Below are 19,362 nucleotides of genomic sequence, written 5' to 3'. Positions count from 1 at the left end.
TATAGATTTATGATACTAAAACTTTTCTTCATTGGTATGCAGTGCCATTTGAGTATATTAGTAACTAAAACAGAAATAGATGTCCAATATAGAAGAGAATATGAAAGGCTATATTATTTCCACAAATACGTAGAAGGTAGAAAATTTGAGTTCAAATAGACAAATAACATACATAGGGGAGACTGCAGAAATTTCCTATTAATCTTACAGTTCTCTTTCAAGAGTTGAATAATATAGATAGCAATGTTTATAGATGAAGATTAGTTGGAATTATTTATAGAATAATTTTATTATCTTCTATCCATGCAGAATGGTTTTTGTCATAGTAACAGAAAACAATGAATGTTCCTTTAGTGGAGGATGTTCTCCTCTAGGGAGAATGGGAGTTGATGTTGCAGCATCAAGGATCTTGCTGACACAAATAATATGAGAAGAAAGGAAACATGAATTGATGAGTGAAGTATAATAACATCCCTATAGCACAATAGGTCATCAAGAACTACTACTAAACATAGCAAACAAAGCATGGAGATTTATGTATATGATGTTCTGCTGTGAAGAGAAAGAATGTAATAAAATTTGATTCTATGTAGGCTGCTGGTAAAGAAAAGATATCAATTCTCTTAACCTACTTCTGGACTCTGTAAACTACATTAATGACCTGTCAGCCAAGATATAACCATTGTTTCAGTAGTTGCATAACAGTAATGGGGATAACCAACCACTTTTTTTAAAAATATGAGGCCTGCTCCACGAACAGAATTTTATGACTAGTACTGTAAATCTAATCAAAAGCCCATGACTGATGAAAGCTTAGGCCCTATAGGGTAAGCTACTGCTGTTGTTTTGCTAAACTCTCATGTTGCCAAACTGTCTTCTAAATATTTTTGCTTTTGTTTGCATATATAAATTTGTGTTGCCATCAAATATGGTCAGAGAGGGTGGGGTTTTTTGTTTGTTTGTTTTGTTTTTTTGGTTTTTGTTTGTTTTTTTTTTGTTTTGTTTTTGTTTTTGCATTGGTTAGTGGCTAATATAGAGACATAACTTGGCAAAATGCTTCAAAGTGGATGGATCATCCATATCAATCTCCCCTCACATGTCCTCCTGTAGACCAAAAAGGAGGAGACAGACAGAATGTCCTAGGTGGAAAATGGGGAGAAATGCTGTGGAATACGACTTTGGGACATGACCATGTGCATATCAACTCACAGGATCTGTGTTTACCTGTACAATATTAAGCCAGTCAAAATTTTATCATTTATGATAACAGGCCACAAGAAGTGTCATTTTTAGTGGAAGATCTACTGTTTGTTGATAGCTGCTAAGGGAGGGGAATCATTCTCCCTTGGGTTAAAGGTAGGTTGCCCATGGCCCTATAGCCATGTACATACAAACAGCACTAATTGTGCTGGGGGTGATTAAGACATAAAATTGGAAGAGAGATAAGGTGTAAAACATTAGAGGGAATGGAAAGGAAGTGTCTGAATGTACTCAAAATACACTATATGCATAGAATTTTCAAAAATTAAATATTATTATAAAGTGCCACCAACATTTGTGAAGAGGAAGGAATAAATGATGAATATAACCTTTATGTTCTCAAGTTCTTAGGTCAAGAAATAATGGCAAGGAGAAAACATTTAGCATTAAGGAGATGAACTTTAGAATTGAACATAAATACACTTCAGCAATTGCATAAATAGTGGGTCCATAAATTTTGAAACGTAGGGAGGCGAAATTTAGTTTCTATTGTAAGTTAATATGTCATACTTTAGTCAATGTAATTGTCTAGGAGTCCACAAATGTGAGAATATAGAGCACAAAAAGTACTCCAGCATAGATAACTACATGGTTACAAGACTATATAGCAAGACTTAGAAGAACAAGACTGTAATATTTCACTGGAATATTGATGTCAAACACACATGTATGCAAAGCAAACAAAAGGGAATGGAACTATTATTCTTATCACTGATATATATCTGCCAGTATGTTCTCACAAATTCTTATCTACCAATTTTATCTCTCAAATTCACAGAACTTTTGCTTGGATGGAATGATTCTGCTGGAGAGGAACTCATTGCGATGAGTTATACACTAAAAGCTTCTGGCATTTGCATGGAGAATGGATTTTAGAGCCACGGATCCAATTTAGGAAATGGTTTAATTAGCTCATGAAGAAAATGTTTCTGTGAGAAAGGAAATCATTGTTCCACTCATTGAATCTCCATTTTTGTTTCCTTCCTTGTTTCCTAGCACAGATATTAAACAGGAAACATTTTCATGATATATTAAACCAATTGAAATTATTTATGCCCCTTGTCTTAGACTGAAATCAGAGAGACATTGGGATATGTCTTGAAGGCACCTCACTGTTTCAGGAGAGGATAGATGTTTTGACAAACTGCAGATAGGTCCTGATGAAGAGAATGAAACTCTTATAGTACCTCTTAAATTAATAATGAGATGCTGATTATTCATGTGTGTGTGTGTGTGTTTTTTCCATAGAGAAGAGTGTATCTGGTAGAGTGGGATTTATAAGTGGAATTTATGCCGGGATTGCTGACTGGAATAGTTCCTTAAAAGCCAAGAACATCATACTTTATTTTTCCACAATTTAAAAAGACTTATGTTAATCTATGCAGTCACATAACAAAATTCTTCTTTGTATGTGGTAAGGACTCAGAAAGATCAGGATAAAGGACCAGTGCTGTACAGTTTCTTGCCTACATTTGTATTAAAGGACCTTAAAGCATGCATGAAAGTGAATTTCTGAGGTAGTACAGATTCTTCAAAATAATTAACGGTTCTGTATACTGAAAAGTCCTACAGATCAGTATATTTTACCCAGTAAGAACTGTAGATAATATAAAAGTTTACATACTAGAGAAAAACAAAGCACACAGAGTTGACATTAATAGGTGCAAAAGAAATATCTGGCAAAATTTCTATGATAAATTATGCAATTTATGGTTTGGTATAAGGCTACAACATAGCAACTAAGAACACACATTCTATATACCATTTTTTATTCTAATTTTGTCCCTGGCAAACAGAGTTGGTGTAGCTTTCCCATGGTGATTATATGATTTATCTTGCTTGTGCTTCACTTTCCTCATTTATAAAATCATTGTAATCCAAATAATGAACATACATTGCTATTGTAAAGATTAAGATAACATGCTCATGCTCAAGGGTCTGGAGAGATGGTTCAGCAGCTAATAGCATTTGCTGCTACTCTTGATGATATAGGTTTAGTTTCTAGCACCCACATGGTAGCACAAAATCTTATGCATCTCTAGTTCTAGGCAATATAACACTGTCTTACAACCTCCATGGCACCAGGCAGGCATGTGATACACAGATACTTATGCAAGCAGAATATTTTGCAATGGGTCTGAGATTGCTTAGAGGTTCACTTGAGGAATGACCATGACTCAGTTGTAACAAATAAGAGGCTTTATTAAGTTCTGGATCTGGATGCTCATGCTGCACAGCCTACATCCTACATCACTTTCAAGATGCAGCACATAGCCATATTTTTCCTAAGTATATATATAGAGAAATCACAAAGTTACAAAGTTGCATTTTTCAGGGGTCTAATTAGGTCATATCCTACAGTGTCTAACTTCTACAAAACATATTCTATAGATGGCTCAGTTTTCTCCAGCAAGCAAACTTTTACTTTATAGAAGCAAAACTAGCAATTAGTTCCCAGGACCCATTGTCTTGAAAGAACAATAGAGACAGTAAAATTTCCAAAGCTTGGCAGTTTCTTAAGATTAGCTCAACAATTCTGGAAAGTTATCTGTCTTGGACAAGTTAACTGACATGGTATGCATTATTACAAGCTCATGATTCTTTTACGTATACAAGTCTTTCAAATTTAAATACATAATTCACTATCATAATTTATAAACACACAAATCTTAAAATGCTTAGAACACAACCTTAAATATACTTAAGCATTGTATACTTTTGTACTATAATAACTGTGTGACCTTATTTATAGAAGGTCAGTCAGAAAAAATAATGACCTCTCAAAGGCAGCTTGCACTAAGAACTATTTACTTAAAGTACTTGTATATTCTTTTGATGGCATTAGTTCTTAAAAAGAGAAATGCTGTTTCCACAGAGAAGTTGGCTAAATGTTTCTCTCCATCCTGATGCTTGCACCAATGCTAGAGGTAATGGATATGGAATTGGCTGGGATTCAAATGCTCTAGAAAGTACATGGAAACCTGTATAGTGATGATTTACACTTGAAACCTGCATCTAAGATTTCTCAGTTGGCAACTCACAAAAGTAAATGGCATTCAGCTTTATTACATAAAATGACTGTATGTATATATACCTTATCAAGTCTTTGTGCATTTATTGATGCTACAGGAAATGGCAGATTGGATGGAGTGAAGTACAAGCTCACCTTTCTTTCTGTATTGTTATGAGCTTTTTATTTCTGCAATCTATATCAACTGTCTTTGCATATAGCCTTTTTTTCTCATCTCATTACCCAAAAAAGTATCTGTACTGAAATAAAGATAATAAAAGCACAGGCCCTCCAAGTGGTGACAAATCATCAATGCTTTAACATTGCTCTCTCTCTCTCTCTTTCTCTCTCTCTCTCTCTCTCTCTCTCTCTCTCTCTCTCTCTCTCTCTCTCTCTCTCCCTCACTCTCTCTTTGTCTCCCTCCCCTTTACTATAATAGAGAATCTTTTTATGCTAACAAGCAAATAATGTACACTAGTTGGGTAATAATAATGAGAGTCAAATTGAAAAGTCAATTGTTATAATTAGCCTCTGATATGTTATGGCTCAATAATTTTCATGCCATAGAGAACATTCTGTCTGCTAAGACATATTAAGATGATATCCAGTTCATCAATATCAAATGTCTCACATTAGGCTCCTTCAGATTTACTTAAATTAAATGATACAAGGAAGCTTTTGTTACTTACCACAGTAAAGTTAACTGATAAATTTAACATACTGATAATCATACCATATCTTTCATTATTGGTTTTGAAATATGTGATATATTACAGGTGCTTCTAAGTGCCATGACTTTTATTTTTTAATTAGGTATTTTCCTCATTTACATTTTCAGTGCTATCCCAAAGGTCCCCCATACCCACCCACCCCCAATCCCCTACCCACCCACTCCCCCTTTTTGGCCCTGGCGTTCCCCTGTACTGGGGCATATAAAGTTTGCAAGTCCAATGGGCCTCTCTTTGCAGTGATGGCCGACTAGGCCATCTTTTGATACATATGCAGCTAGAGACAAGAGCTCCAGGGTACTGGTTAGTTCATATTGTTGTTCCACCTATAGGGTTGCAGTTCCCTTTAGCTCCTTGGGTAACTTGTTAGATAACAAGTCCTCAGTTGTATCTTCTTAGTTCTGCTATTCATACTTCAAGACAAATTCCTTTGTATTTCTTCTTTCTGTAACCAATAATGCCTTGAAATAGTTATTATGTGCACTTGCTCTAACTTTGCAAAACTTCCCGTTCATATTCTTAACTACTATCACACCAAATTAGTAGCTCTATAAAACAACGTTAATAAAATCTTTCCATGCCGACTGCCTCTTTCATTAGTACTGTATGTAGAAGTTCCTTGCTTTTTTATGTTTACTTGTTTCTTTATTTACATTATTTACATTACATTATTTACATTTACATTATTTATAATACATTATTTACATTATCCCCTTTTTATGTTTACTTTTTATGTATTCATTTTTGCAATACTATCCCCTTTCCACTATAGAGAATCTCATTATTTGGGATGGGTATGTTTTCCCCTAGGGCATTTTCTTTATATTATGTTTTCCACTCCAAGTTTCCTGTATTAATTTTATTCATAGAAAGTTGTGCCTAGCCTTATTTTGTTAGGCTGTGTTCCATTAATATTCTTTGAAGTCCTGCTGTTTTCTGAAGTGAAATGGAGGAGGAGTTAATTTGAAGGAGAAGGGAGGTGCTGGAGAATGGGAGCAGTAGCAGGAGGGAAACTATGATTAGACTATTGTATGAGAGAAGAATAAATGATACTAAAAAGAAATGCAACCATTAGTTGATCATAAAGATAATCACACTGCACTTTGAATTTTTGTTATAAGTGAAGCACAGCAGTACTTTTTGCAGTTTGAACATAGAATGTCACTCAATTATGAAGTAGGCACACTATGCTATGAAGGAAACAGACAAGTCTAGGCGAATTGTCTCTCTCTAACATCTTTTCAATTCATTAAGTGAAATCAATTCATATGTAGGTTTAGGCCGAAAAGAATATCAATATCAACAATTTGAACTAACCAGTACCACCCACCCCCAGAACTGTGTCTCTAGTTGCATATATAGCAGAGGATTACCTACTTAGCCATCAATGGGAGGAGAGGCCCTTTGTCTTGCGAAGATCAGAAGATCATATGCCCCAGTACAGGGGAATGCCAGGGCCAGGAAGCAGGAGTGGGTGAGTTGGGGAGCAAGTTGGGGAGCGGGTATAAAGGAATTTCGGCATAGCATTTGAAATGTAAATGAAGAAAATATCTAATAAAAATGAAATGAAAAAGAGAATATCAATAAAGCATTTTGATTGATTGGAAAAATTACACAATTTTGAGTGAATTCATGAAATAATTACTGTTTCTAAGAAACAGTAAAAGAAATAATAGAATAGTAAAGATTTGGAAAGCATAAGTAAAATGACCTTTCAAATACAGAAACCAAAACCATATGTTGAAATAAGAAACACATCTGCACATCTATTTGCAAATAATATATTGATTTTTAAAGAGGACGAAACTATTGATATATCTTAAGTGGCACCCACCATGCTCAGGGCAGCTTCATCAGACCCTAGATTCCAATTCAGAAACCATATTGAGATTTTGTGATTCCCAACAAATTCAAATCCAGTTATGAACCACTGATAACTCTATTTTGGCCACATGGATCCAAATTTACTGAGAAAAAGTAGTATCTCTATAAAATGAGATATTTCCATCAAATTCATCCACTCAGGGGTCAGGGAACTCTGGGGAAGATGAGGCAGAAAGAGTAGAAGAGCCAGAGTGGAAGGAGCACACCAGGAGAATAAGGCCATAAATATCAACTGAGAAAAACTCATATGAATTCACAGAGACTGAAGATGCAAGCACATAGTTGACATGAGTTTGCATTAGATCTTCTGCATATATAGTATAGCTATTAGGTTAGCATTTTTATGGGCCTCCTGAGTGTGTAGACACACAGGTCTCTGATTCTTGTTTCTTCTCTTGGATTCTTGGATTGCAATTGTTTAGTCCAATTCTTACATATTAACTTTTGTTTTGTTTTGTTTTGTTTTATTATAACTAAGAAGCCTGTTTAGTCTCTAATGAGAGACAGATAGCTGGTCAGAAGCGAAGAAACATGGAGGAATAGAGGGGAGGAGAAACCATAGTCAGAATACATTACATGAGCAACATACTTTTTGTAAAAAGAAAAAAATAATAAGAAGTATATGGTAAATTGTGGTATTCTTAACTTTCTCAAATGCATTGATTTCCTGATTTCTTATACTTCCTGTCACAGATATGTATAGCTCATCCTTCTGAGACTCCCTTCTGGTGTGAGACCTAGTCCTAGAACATAATAATGTATACAAAATTAACTATAGTGCTGATCATTAGCTAGTTACTTCAAAGTTCCCTATTTATTTAAAGTTACATTTTCTTGGAATATTCATTTTGAAAACTGCAGTCTTACAGAGGAAAACTAAGGCTCCATTCCATCTCAGCATCTCAGAAGTATCATTTAGCTCTTCCTCAACTTTGGCTTTTGTTTACATTGAATTCTCTGTTTATCCTACATTTTATCCTTGTTCAAGGATGAAGTAAATCTAATTCTTTTTAAATTTCCATTGTTTTCTTTAATTTAGCATCATATGTTGTCTGTCAACTGGAAGCTTAATATGCTTCCTTGATTTATCCTAATGCATATCTCAAGGTATAGATTTGTAGAATATTGAAGATTTATACACAAAATACTAGATATTACAAGCTCTTCTTATCAAATGTTCTAAATTCATAGAATTTTGTGCTAATTCAAGTATCTTCCTAACATCCCTATCTTTTGGAAGCTTGTCCTTATTTCTCCTCTCAATTATTAGACCATCACTTTGAAATTCCTCTAGAATATCAATAACTATTTTCAGTTTATTACACTGGATACCCCAGGTCTTTTAATTTATCTTCTTTTAGTTCTTAATCAAATAATACACAAAATTCTGGGAACTAGTGGCAGATTTTATTGTTGTCATATTTAACTAATCAAGCTATTTATCCACACTTAAAATACTCTGTTAAGTAGACACTAGCCATCTAGTTTGAAAAAAAATTATCTTTTCTCAATTATATAATGTGTCAAAAAAAGATGTGCAGAGGAAAAAGTACAGGATGAGCAATTACATTGATTGGGTCTTTGCTACAAAACTGACATGAAAATTTGAGTTATTCACTCAAGGATAAATAAGAGTTTTCTAAATACAGAGTAGAAAACTGGCTGCACAAGTAGGCCTTATTTTCTGTATGCAGTGTTCCTCATGGGAATACATCGAAATTGCCCCACACTCATTACTCTTCCCATTCTTTTTTGTTGATGCAATTTCTGAGGATATATTTAAGACATCATTCATTGAACAAAGAAGAAGACATTTTAAACAATTAAAAGTCAAAGCTTATGGAAAATATACTGTGGGGACAGGGCTTTATTATAATTCACTGAGAGAGCAGGGCAGCAACAGCTCTTTCGCTAGATGAAGATGAACTTTTTTGACAAGTGTATTCATAGTTATAGCAACAGTTTATAGCCAAGTTTGATCTTAGAGAGCTGATTTCAACCATGTGGATTTAGAATTGTGGTTAAACTAACAAAAAAAATGATTCTAGAGTTATAAGAAAACTGTGTGGTTTTGTTTGCACATTTTTTATGGTACTAGAGATTGTACCCAGGATTACATTATTCATACTAGACAAGTGCTCTATCTTTCAGTTACATCACCAGTATGAGAATTATATCTTTATTACCACATTACTGGTTTGCTCTACTTTGGCATGCTATGTAGAAAAAAAAAGACAATGCTAACAGAAAATCACAATCCTATAAAAGTACAGAGATGAATATATCAAAACCACTGGTAGAAAAAAAATATAAAATTAATTTTAGCCAGATATGTGGCACACAACAGTAATCCCAGCATTCCAAAGTCAGAAGTAAAATGATCAAAATTTTAGTCTTTCTTCCATTATACAGTAAGTTCAGAGCCATTTGTGGTTATGTAAGATGTAAATTCAATAACATAAACATAAATCATCCCACTTTATATTACTTTTAATTCATTACTATTTCTGAAAGTAACTTGGAATCTCATAACTTAAGTTTATCCCTTTAGTGCCATTAGAAATATAAACACCATAAGTTTGTCTTTATTATTAAATTATTTTTTAAAATATTTTTTATTATTACGTATTTTCCTCAATTACATTTAGAATGCTATCCCAAAAGTCCCCCATACCCTCCCCCCCACTTCCCTACCCACCCATTCCCATTTTTTGGCCCTGGCATTCCCCTGCACTGGGGCATGTATAGTTTGCGTGTCCAATGGGCCTCTCTTTCCAGTGATGGCCGACTAGGCCATCTTTTGATACATATGCAGCTAGAGTCAAGAGCTCCGGGGTACTGGTTAGTTCATAATGTTGTTGCACCTACAGGGTTGCAGATCTCTTTAGCTCCTTGGATACTGTCTCTAGCTCCTCCATTGGGGGCCCTGTGCTCCATCCAATAGCTGACTGTGAGCAACTACTTATGTGTTTGCTAGTGGATATGTTCTTTATTTACATTTCAAATATTATCCCTTTCCCTGGTTTCACCCCCAGAATCCCCATATCCCACCCCCCTTCCCTTGAGGGTGTTCCCTCACCCACCCACCCACTCCTGCATTCTTACCCACTAATTACTCTACAATATGGTATTGAGCCTTCATAGGACCAAGGGCCTTGCCTCCCAATGATGCCTGACAAGGCCATCCTCTGCTACATATGTGGCTGGAGCCATGGGTACCTCCATGTATACTCCTTGGTTGGTGGTTTAGTCCCTGGTAGCTCTGGTGGGGACTCTGAATGGTTGATATTGTTGTTCTTTCTATGGGGTTGCAACCCCCTTCAGCTCATTCAATCCTTTTTCTAAATCCTCCATTGGGGACCCTGTGCTCAGTCCCATGGTTGGCTATGAGCATCTGCCTCTGTACTTGTTGGGTTCTGGCAGAGTGTCTCAAAAGACAGCTATATCAGGCTCCTGTCAGCATGCACTTCTTGGCATCCACAATAGTGTATGGGCTCGGTGACAGTATTTGGGATTGATCCACAGGTAGGACAGTCTCTGGATGCCTTTTCCTTCAGTTTCTGCTCTACACTTTCTCTCCATATTTACACCCATGAGTATTTTTCTTCCCCTTTCTAAGAAGTACTGGAGCACCCACACTTTGGTCTTCTTTCTTCTTGAGCTTTCTGTGGTTTGGAAATTGTATCTTGGGTATTCCAAGCATTGGGGCTAATATCTACCTATCAGTGAGTGCATACCATGTGTGTTCTTTTTTGATTGTGTTGCCTCACTCAGGATGATGTTTTCTAGTTCCATCCATTAGCCTAATAATTTCATGTGTTCATTGCTTTTAATAGCTGAGAAGTACTCCATTATGTACCATATTTTTTGTATCTGTTCCTCTGTTCAAGGACATATGGCTTTTTTCTAGCTTCTGGGTATTATAAATAAGACTGCTATGTATTAGTACTTGAAGTCCTAGCTAGAAGAATTAAACAATGAAAGGAGGTCAAAGGGATGCCAATTAGAAAGGAAGAAGTCAAAATACCACTATTAGCAGATGATATGATAGTTTACTTGAGTGACCCCAAAAATTCCACCAGAAAACTACTAAACCTGATAATTTCAGCAAAGTGGCTAGATATAAAACTAACTCAAACAAATCAGTGGATTTCCTCTTCTCAAAGGTTAAACAGGCTGAGAAAGAAATTAGGGAAACAACACATTTCACAGTAGTCACAAATAATATAAAATATCTTATATGGCAAGAACTTCAAGTCTCTGAAGAAAGAAATCAAAGAAGATCTCAGAAGATGGAAAGGTCTCCCATGCTCATGGATTGGTAGGATTAATACAGTAAAAATGGCCATCTTGTCGAAAGCAATCTACAGATTCAATGCAGTCCCCATTAAAATTCCAACTCAATTTTTCATAGAGTTAGAAAGAGAAATTTGCACATTCATTTAGAATAACAAAAAATCCAGGATAGTGAAAACTATTCTCAACAATAAATGAACTTCTGGGGTAATCACCATCCCTGATTTCTAGCTGTATTACAGAGCAATATTGACAAAAAAAAATGTATGTTATTGGTACAGAGACAAGGAAGAAGATGAATGGAGTAAAATTGAAGACCCAGAAATGAACCCATCTACCTCTGGCCACTTGATCTTTGACAAAGGAGATAAAACTTTCTAGCTTAAAACAAAAACAAAAACAAAAACTAAAACAAAAACAAAAACAACAACAGCATTTTCAACAGATGGTGCTGGTTCAACTGGAGGGCAGCATGTAGAAGGCAAATCAATCCATTCTTATCTCATTGTATAAACCTCAAGTCCAAGTGGATCAAGTACCTCTGCATGAAACTACATACACTGAAAGTAATAGAGGAGAAAGTGGGGAAGAGTCTTGAACACATGGGCACAGAAGAAAATTTTCTGAACAGAATACTAATGGCTTATTCTCTAAGATCAGCAATAGACAAATGGGACCTCAAAAATTTCAAAGCTTCTGTAAGGCAAAGGGCACCAGCAAAAGGAGAACACAGCAACCAACAGATTAAGAAAAGATTTTTACCAATCCTACATTTGATAGAGGCCTAATATCCAATATATAGTAAGAATTCAAGATGTTAGACTTCAGAGAATCAAATAGCTGTATTTAAAAAATGGGGCACAGAGCTAAATAAATAATTCTCAACTGAAGAATATCAAATGTCCAAGAACTAACTAAAAGAATGTTCAACATCCTTCGTCATCAGGGAAGTGCAAATCAAAACAACTCTGAGATTTCACCTCATACCAGTCAAATTGGCTAAGATCAAACACTCAGGTGACAGCAGATGCTGGTGAGAATGTGGAGAAAGAGGAACAATCCTCCATTGTTGGTGGGATTGCAAGCTAGTACAAACACTCTGGAAATCAGTTTGGCAGTTTCATAGAATATTGGACATAGTATTACCAGCGGACCCAGGTATATTATTATTGGGTATATACCCAAAAGATTCTACAAAATATAACAGGGACACATGTTCCACTATGTTCATAACAGCCTCATTATTAGAGTTTTTAACTTATACTTTACATAATTAACTTACTTCAAGCTGTAAATTTCATCAACAACTCAAATATCTTAAATTGTATGACATAACTGTTGTAAAAGAAAGTCAGTCTATGAAGACTTTGCTGTGCCTGAAGGAAAAGAGAAATCATATTTCAGCCTCACAAGTTTTAGGGAAATAATGAACACTGAGTCTTCAAACCCTTGTCCTATGATAACTCATTCCACAATATTGTGAAGGAATTTTATTTGTCTTAATCATGACTCAATGATAGTATTGGTATTCCTACTCAGGTCACAGAGATGCAATGACTTTTTAGAAACCTACAGTTCATTGAAAGAGGTAGGTATAGAGTAGATGGCTGTTTAGGTTCTTTTCAACCACTAGAGATTTTTCAGTTCATAATTCTTTGTTTAGCTCTGTATGCTATTTTTAATATGGTTATTTGTTTCTCTGGAGTCCAAGTTCTTGAGTTCTGTCTATGTTTTGTATATTAACCCTTTATCTGATGTAGGATTAGCAAAGATCTTTTCTCAATCTGTAGAATGCCACATGTTCCTATTGACAGTGTCCATTGCCTTACAGAAGCTTTTCCATTTTATGAGGTCCTACTTGTCTACTGTTGAATTTAGAGCATAAGTCATTGGTTCTGTTCAGAAAATTTTCCCCTGTACTGATGTGTTCAAGGCCCTTTTCCACGTTCTCTGCTATTGGATTTAGTGTATCTGGATTTATGTAGAGCTCCTTGATCCACTTTGACTTGAGCTTTGTACAAAGAGATAAAAATGGATCAATTTGCATTCTTCTGCATGTTGAGCACCAGTTGAAACAGTTTCTCTGGTTGAAAATGTTGTGTTTCCCCACTGGGTTTTGTCTTCTTTCTCAAAGATAAAGTGACCATAGGTATGTGGATTTATTTCTGAGTGTTCAGTTCTGTTCCATTGATCTACCTGCCCGTCTCTATATGAATGTCATGTGATTTTTATCACTATTGCTGCTATGTAGTAAAGCTTGAGGTCAGGGATAGTGATTCCCCAGAAATTCTTTTATTGTTGAGATAGATTTTATTATCCTATGTTTTTGTTATTCTGCATGAATTTGAGAATAGCTTCTTCTATGACTGTAAAGAATTAAGTTGGAAATTTAATGGGAATTACATTTAATGTATAGATTGCTTTTGGTAAGAAGGATATTTTTACTATGTTAATCCTGCTGGTCTGTGAGCATTGGGGATCTTTCCATCTTTAGAAGTCTTCTTGATGTCTTTCTTCAGAGACTTGAAGTTCTTGTCTTATAGATCTTTCACTTGATTGATTAGAATCACACCAAGATAATTTATATTATTTGTGACTATTGTAAAAGGTGTCATTTCCCTAATGCCTCTCAATAGAGGAAAGATACTTATTTGTATGAGTTAATTTCATCCAGTCAGTTTGCTGAAATTGCTTATCAGTTGAATGAGTTCTCTGTTGGAATTTTTGGAGTAGCTTATATTTACTAACTATAGTCAGGGAAATGCAAATCAAAATAGACCCCGAGATTCTACCTCACACCAATCGTAGTGGCTAAGATAAAAAACTATCTTAACAGAAGATGCTGGCAAGGATGTGAAGAAAGAGGAATACTCTTTTATTGATGGCTGCATTGCAAGATGGTACAACCACTTTGCAAAACAATCTGGCAGTACCTTTGGAAATTGGAAATAGTTCTACCTGAAGACCCAGCTGTACCACTCCTGGTTATAAACCCAAAAGATGCTCCAATAGATAAGGAGGACACATGAGCCACTATGTTTACAGCAGCCTTATTTATAATAACCTGAAACTGGAAACAAACCAGATGTTCCTCAACAGAAGGATGGATACAGTGAATATGGTACATTTACACAGTGGAGTACTACTCAACTATTAATAACAATGACTTCATGAAGTTCACAGGCAAATGGAAGAAACTAGAGGATATCATTCTGAGTGAGGTAACGCAGAAAATGTAAGAACACACATGGTATAGAATATCATTCTGAGTGAGGTAACCCAGACATGTAAGAACACATGTAAGAACACACATGGTATGTTGTTGCATCTGCCCTTGACCAGCAAGAATGACATGACCGCCAGTTCTTCTATCAGCAGTTTATTCAGCTATCTTCAGTCTTCATCCCCCTCCCCCTTCATTTCTCTCCCCCTTCATCTCTCTCCCTCTTCATCTCTCTCCCCCGAACCCTGGGCCTCTCGCTCTTATATACTCTCAGCCCCCATCCACTCACAGCAGGACATGTCACCTCACCAGACACGCAGCTTCAGCCAATCAGGGTGGCAGGGGTGTGTCTCCACCAAATATAGACTTTTTTTACACCACCAGCTCTGCATCTGGCAGGCACCATCTTTAAGGTGTGGCTCAGGCAGCCTAAGGGGGAGGCTACAGCCTCCTACATGTCCCCCTATTTTGTTTTATTGCAGCAAGCAAGTCTCATGGGTGAAGGTAGAGGTCTGATCCCCAGTGTGCAAGCATAGGGGCCCTACACAAAACCATCCCTTGGGCTCATCACCCAGAGAGGTCTTGGCCAGCTCCCCTGTTGTTTTTCCTGGGGGAAGGGAACTAGGACACTGAACCTTCATGCAATCAGACGTGCCTTCCACAGGATCCCAACAGCTCACAAGCTACCCTCTGTGCAGTGCTTAACCTCGCAACCCACGGCATAACAGCATTATTTCTTTAGGGCAGCAAGCCAAATCTGAGGAGATTGTCCCACTTCCACTGTGGCAAAGGCCTGTGCCACCATGGTGGAAGTGTGGGCCTGCACGTACTGCAACCAACACATGCACCAAGCACACAACACAAACTATTACAAGCATGCATCCCAGGGCTCCCATTCCTGCCCATCACCCCAGAAGCAAGGGATAGATCCACTCGAGTCAAGGTCACAATGGCCAGCCAGAGCTTCTGCATGATAGGCATCCGGGTAACCACTGCCAGAGGCCCCATCCCAACACAGGGTACCATCAAGGCTTGTGCTCTGTGCTGATGACTCTGCATGCAACAGATGCAACAGAAGGCCAGGACGCTGATTAATATCAGACACAGGGCAAGTCCATCAATTCTGGCCCACTCTTTCAAGCAGGAGACAGCTTTCAGCAATCCAAAGCTTCTGCAACACCCCAGATAAATTATTCACAGCCGCTGCAGTTTGTAAACAAAGTAACTTGAACATACAAAGGTACAAAGCAAGGCATCCTAATCACAACAGCTAAATGAAATTCAGATGCATTCCAGCACATACTATAATAACAAATATAGTATTAGCTTTAGTAGATATAGCTGAACACAGTCACTCCTCTGTGAAATATTTTGAATCATCTGAAAACACAACAATCCCTTTTGCTGAAGCAGCATAGAAAAAAGGCAATTGTAGCGAAGCATTAGATGTAAAGAATTGAGGAAACACTTGAATGCATCAAGGGCATGGGTTTTGGGAACACAGAGCTCTTCAGTTCTCACTAGAGGGAACATTCCCAGCCACAGGAACATCCATGTCCTTATCGTTCTGCTTGCCCTGAATTGCTCTGGTCAGCCATTCTGGGACCCACAGCTGTTGTCGGTGATCCTGGGGAAACACACAAACAGACCCTCTCTCCCAAACCAACTGAGAGCGCTCCTCTCTCACCTGACTCAGTGCCTCATTACGTCTCTGGAGTTCTGCTCCACATCTTTCTCTATCTTCTATGCAATTTCTCACTAACTTCCAGACTGGCAAAACCCCTTTTGGTAAAACCCCTTGTTCCTCTGCAAACCTCAAGTCCCCATGGTGCTTGGTGCAATTTGTCCCAAAACCGGGAACCTTAACTTGTCCCAAAACCTGGAATATTATTGTCTCAATCCGAGAACTTAAATTGTCCCACTTACACATGAACCTTACCAGCTAGCTGCCCTGCAACAGCGTTTATCATCCAAACAGCTCCTTAAAATCTTCCAAACTGCCTCATGCCTCCCTTCAAGATCCCCTGCTCCCAGGCAACATCTAAGTCCCTACCTAGCTTCTCCCAGCAAGTGACTGTGAGGTTGCCTGATATGGCAAACCAAGGCGCGGGAGACAGCTTTCAGCAATCCAAAGCTTCTGCAACACCCCGGATAAATTATTCACAGCCGTGGCAGTTTGTATCACACTCATCAAGAAACTTTTCTATGACCTAATTAATGCAGTCTCAGCCTGATATAGCTGTCTCTTGTGAGACGAGGCCGGGGCCTTGCAAATACATAAGCGGATGCTCACAGTCAGCTATTGGATGGAGCACAGGGTCCCCAATGGAGGAGCTAGAGAAAGTATCCAAGGAGCTAAAGAGATTTGCAACCCTGTAGGCGCAACAACATTATGAACTAACCAGTACCCCGGAGCTCTTGACTCTAGCTGCATATGTATCAAAAGATGGCCTAGTCGGCCATCACTGGAAAGAGAGGCCCATTGGACAGGCAAACTTTATATGCCCCAGTACAGGGGAATGCCAGGACCAAAAAGTGGGAATGGGTGGGTAGGGGAGTGGGAAGGGAAGGGTATGGGGGACTTTTGGGATAGCATTGGAAATGTAATTGAGGAAAATACATAATAAAAAATATTTAAAAAAAAAAAGAAACTTTTCTATGGTTTTTCTTTGAATTTTTAAACCTTTGGACTTAAGGAGCTCCTGAAGAGCTGAAGAAATTGGATGCGATGAGGAGGCTCCCATGGTTTCACTTTTACTTTGTGCCTACTTCCTGGCAACTTTATATTTGCCTCTATTTTATCCAGGGATCCTTCCCAAAACTCCTGGGGTCTTAAGTTTCACTTACAGTGAACTTACTCAAATACTGACTGCTGAAAGTTCTGAACTCGCTGGTGGGGGAGTCGGTTCCCTGCATGGGCCACCATTTGTCGCATCTGCCCTCGACCAGCAAGAATGACACGACCACCAGTTCTTCTATCAGCAGTTTATTCAGCCATCTTCAGTCTTCATCTCGCTCCCCCTTCATTTCTCTCCCCCCTCATCTCTCTCCCTCTTCATCTCTCTCCCCCAAACCCTGAGCCTCTCAGTCTTATATACTATCAGCCCCCCATCCACTCATGGTAGGACATGTCACCTCACCAGGCACGTAGCTTCAGCCAATCAGGGCGGCAGGGGCATGTCTCTACCAAATATAGACTTGTTTATACCACCTGCTCTGCATCCAGCAGGCGCAATCTTTTTTTATTTTTTTTAATATTTTTATTATTATGTATTTTCCTCAATTACATAATTAGAATGCTATCCCAAAAGTCCCCCATACTCTCCCCCCCCCCCACTTCCCTACCCACCCATTCCCATTTTTTGGCTCTGGCATTCCCCTGTACTGGGGCATATAAAGTTTGCATGTCCAATGGGCCTCTCTTTCCAGTGATGGCCGACTAGGCCATCTTTTGATACATATGCAGCTAGAGTGAAGAACTCCGGGGTACTGGTTAGTTCATAATGTTGTTGCACCTACAGGGTTGCAGATCTCTTAAGGTGCGGCTTGGACAGCCTAAGGGGGAGGCTACAGCCTCCTACAGTATGTACTCATTGTTAACTGGATATTAGCCCCAAATCTCAGAATGCCCATGATACAACCCACAAACCATATGGGGTTTAAGAAGATGGAAGACCAAAGTGTAGATGCTTCAATCCTATATAGAATGGGGAATGGAAAAAAATCGCAGGAGTTTGAGTGAATAAGGGACTTGGGAGAAAGAGAGTATGGGGTGAGAAAATGGGGGAGCAGGATCAAGTATGGGAAGTGATATGAGAGAAGTACAGAGGTTCAGGAAATTGAATAGAAATGTGTAGCAGTGGGGATGGGGAACAGAGGGTAGCCACTAGAAAGTCTCAGATGTTAGGATGAAAGAGGTTCTCAAGACCCAAAGGGGATAACATTAGGTGAAATACCCAACAAAGGGGAGAGAGAACCTGTAGAGACTATATTCAGTGGCTAGGCATGGACCTTGTTTTGTGGAATGGTTCCACCCATCTATCTCAAAATTTTTAACCCAGATTATTTCCTATACAAAGGAAATGCAGAGACAAAAATTGGAACAGAGACTGAAGTAGAGGTCATCCAGAGACTGCCCCAACTCAGGATCCTTCCCATGCAAAGACACTAAATCCTGACATTATTGCTGATGCCAAGATGTGCTTGCAGACAGGAGCCTAGCATGGTTGTCCTCTGAGAACTTCTGCCAACACCTGACTAAGACAGATGTGGATACTCACAGCCACCTATTGGACTGAGCCCACAGACTCCAATGGAAGAGCTATGGGAAGGACTGAAGGACTGAAGGAGATTGCAACCCTATATAGGAAGAATAATATCAACTAAGTGGACTAACCCAGAGCTTCCAGGGACTAAACCACGGTAGTGGCTATTCCTGGTTGTCAACTTGACTATACTTGGAATGAACTACAATCCAGAATTGGAAGGCTTACTAGTGACCCTTATCTGGAGACTTGGAGATAGAAGTTTCTGATCTGGATCTTGGTATGGAGATCTTGAGCCATAATGGCTATGGATTCCAGAAGATTAAATCTCCGAGTTTAAGGAACACACCTTTAATCTGGGCTACACCTTTCATCTGGGATTAAAGGTGTGGTGGAACACACCTTTAATTTGGGCTACACCTTCTGCTGGAGACAATATAAGGACATTGGAAGAAGGGAGTCTTGCTCTTGCTCCTTTGCCTGCTTGCTGTGTGAGACTGAGTAACTGCTAGATCCTTGGACTTCCATTCACAGCTGTGACTGAACCATTGTTGGGAATTGGGCTGCCGACTGTAAGTCATCAATAAATTCTTTTACTATATAGAGACTCTCCGTAAGTTCTGTGACTCTACAGAACCCTGACTAATACAACCAACAACCAAAGAGTATACATGGAAACTCCAAAAAAAAGTAAGG

Source organism: Mus musculus, chromosome X (genome assembly GCF_000001635.26).
Source record: "Mus musculus strain C57BL/6J chromosome X, GRCm38.p6 C57BL/6J".
Classification (NCBI taxonomy): domain Eukaryota; kingdom Metazoa; phylum Chordata; class Mammalia; order Rodentia; family Muridae; genus Mus; species Mus musculus.
The sequence above is the reverse complement of the archived record's forward strand: the minus strand, read 5'-3'. Positions refer to the sequence as shown.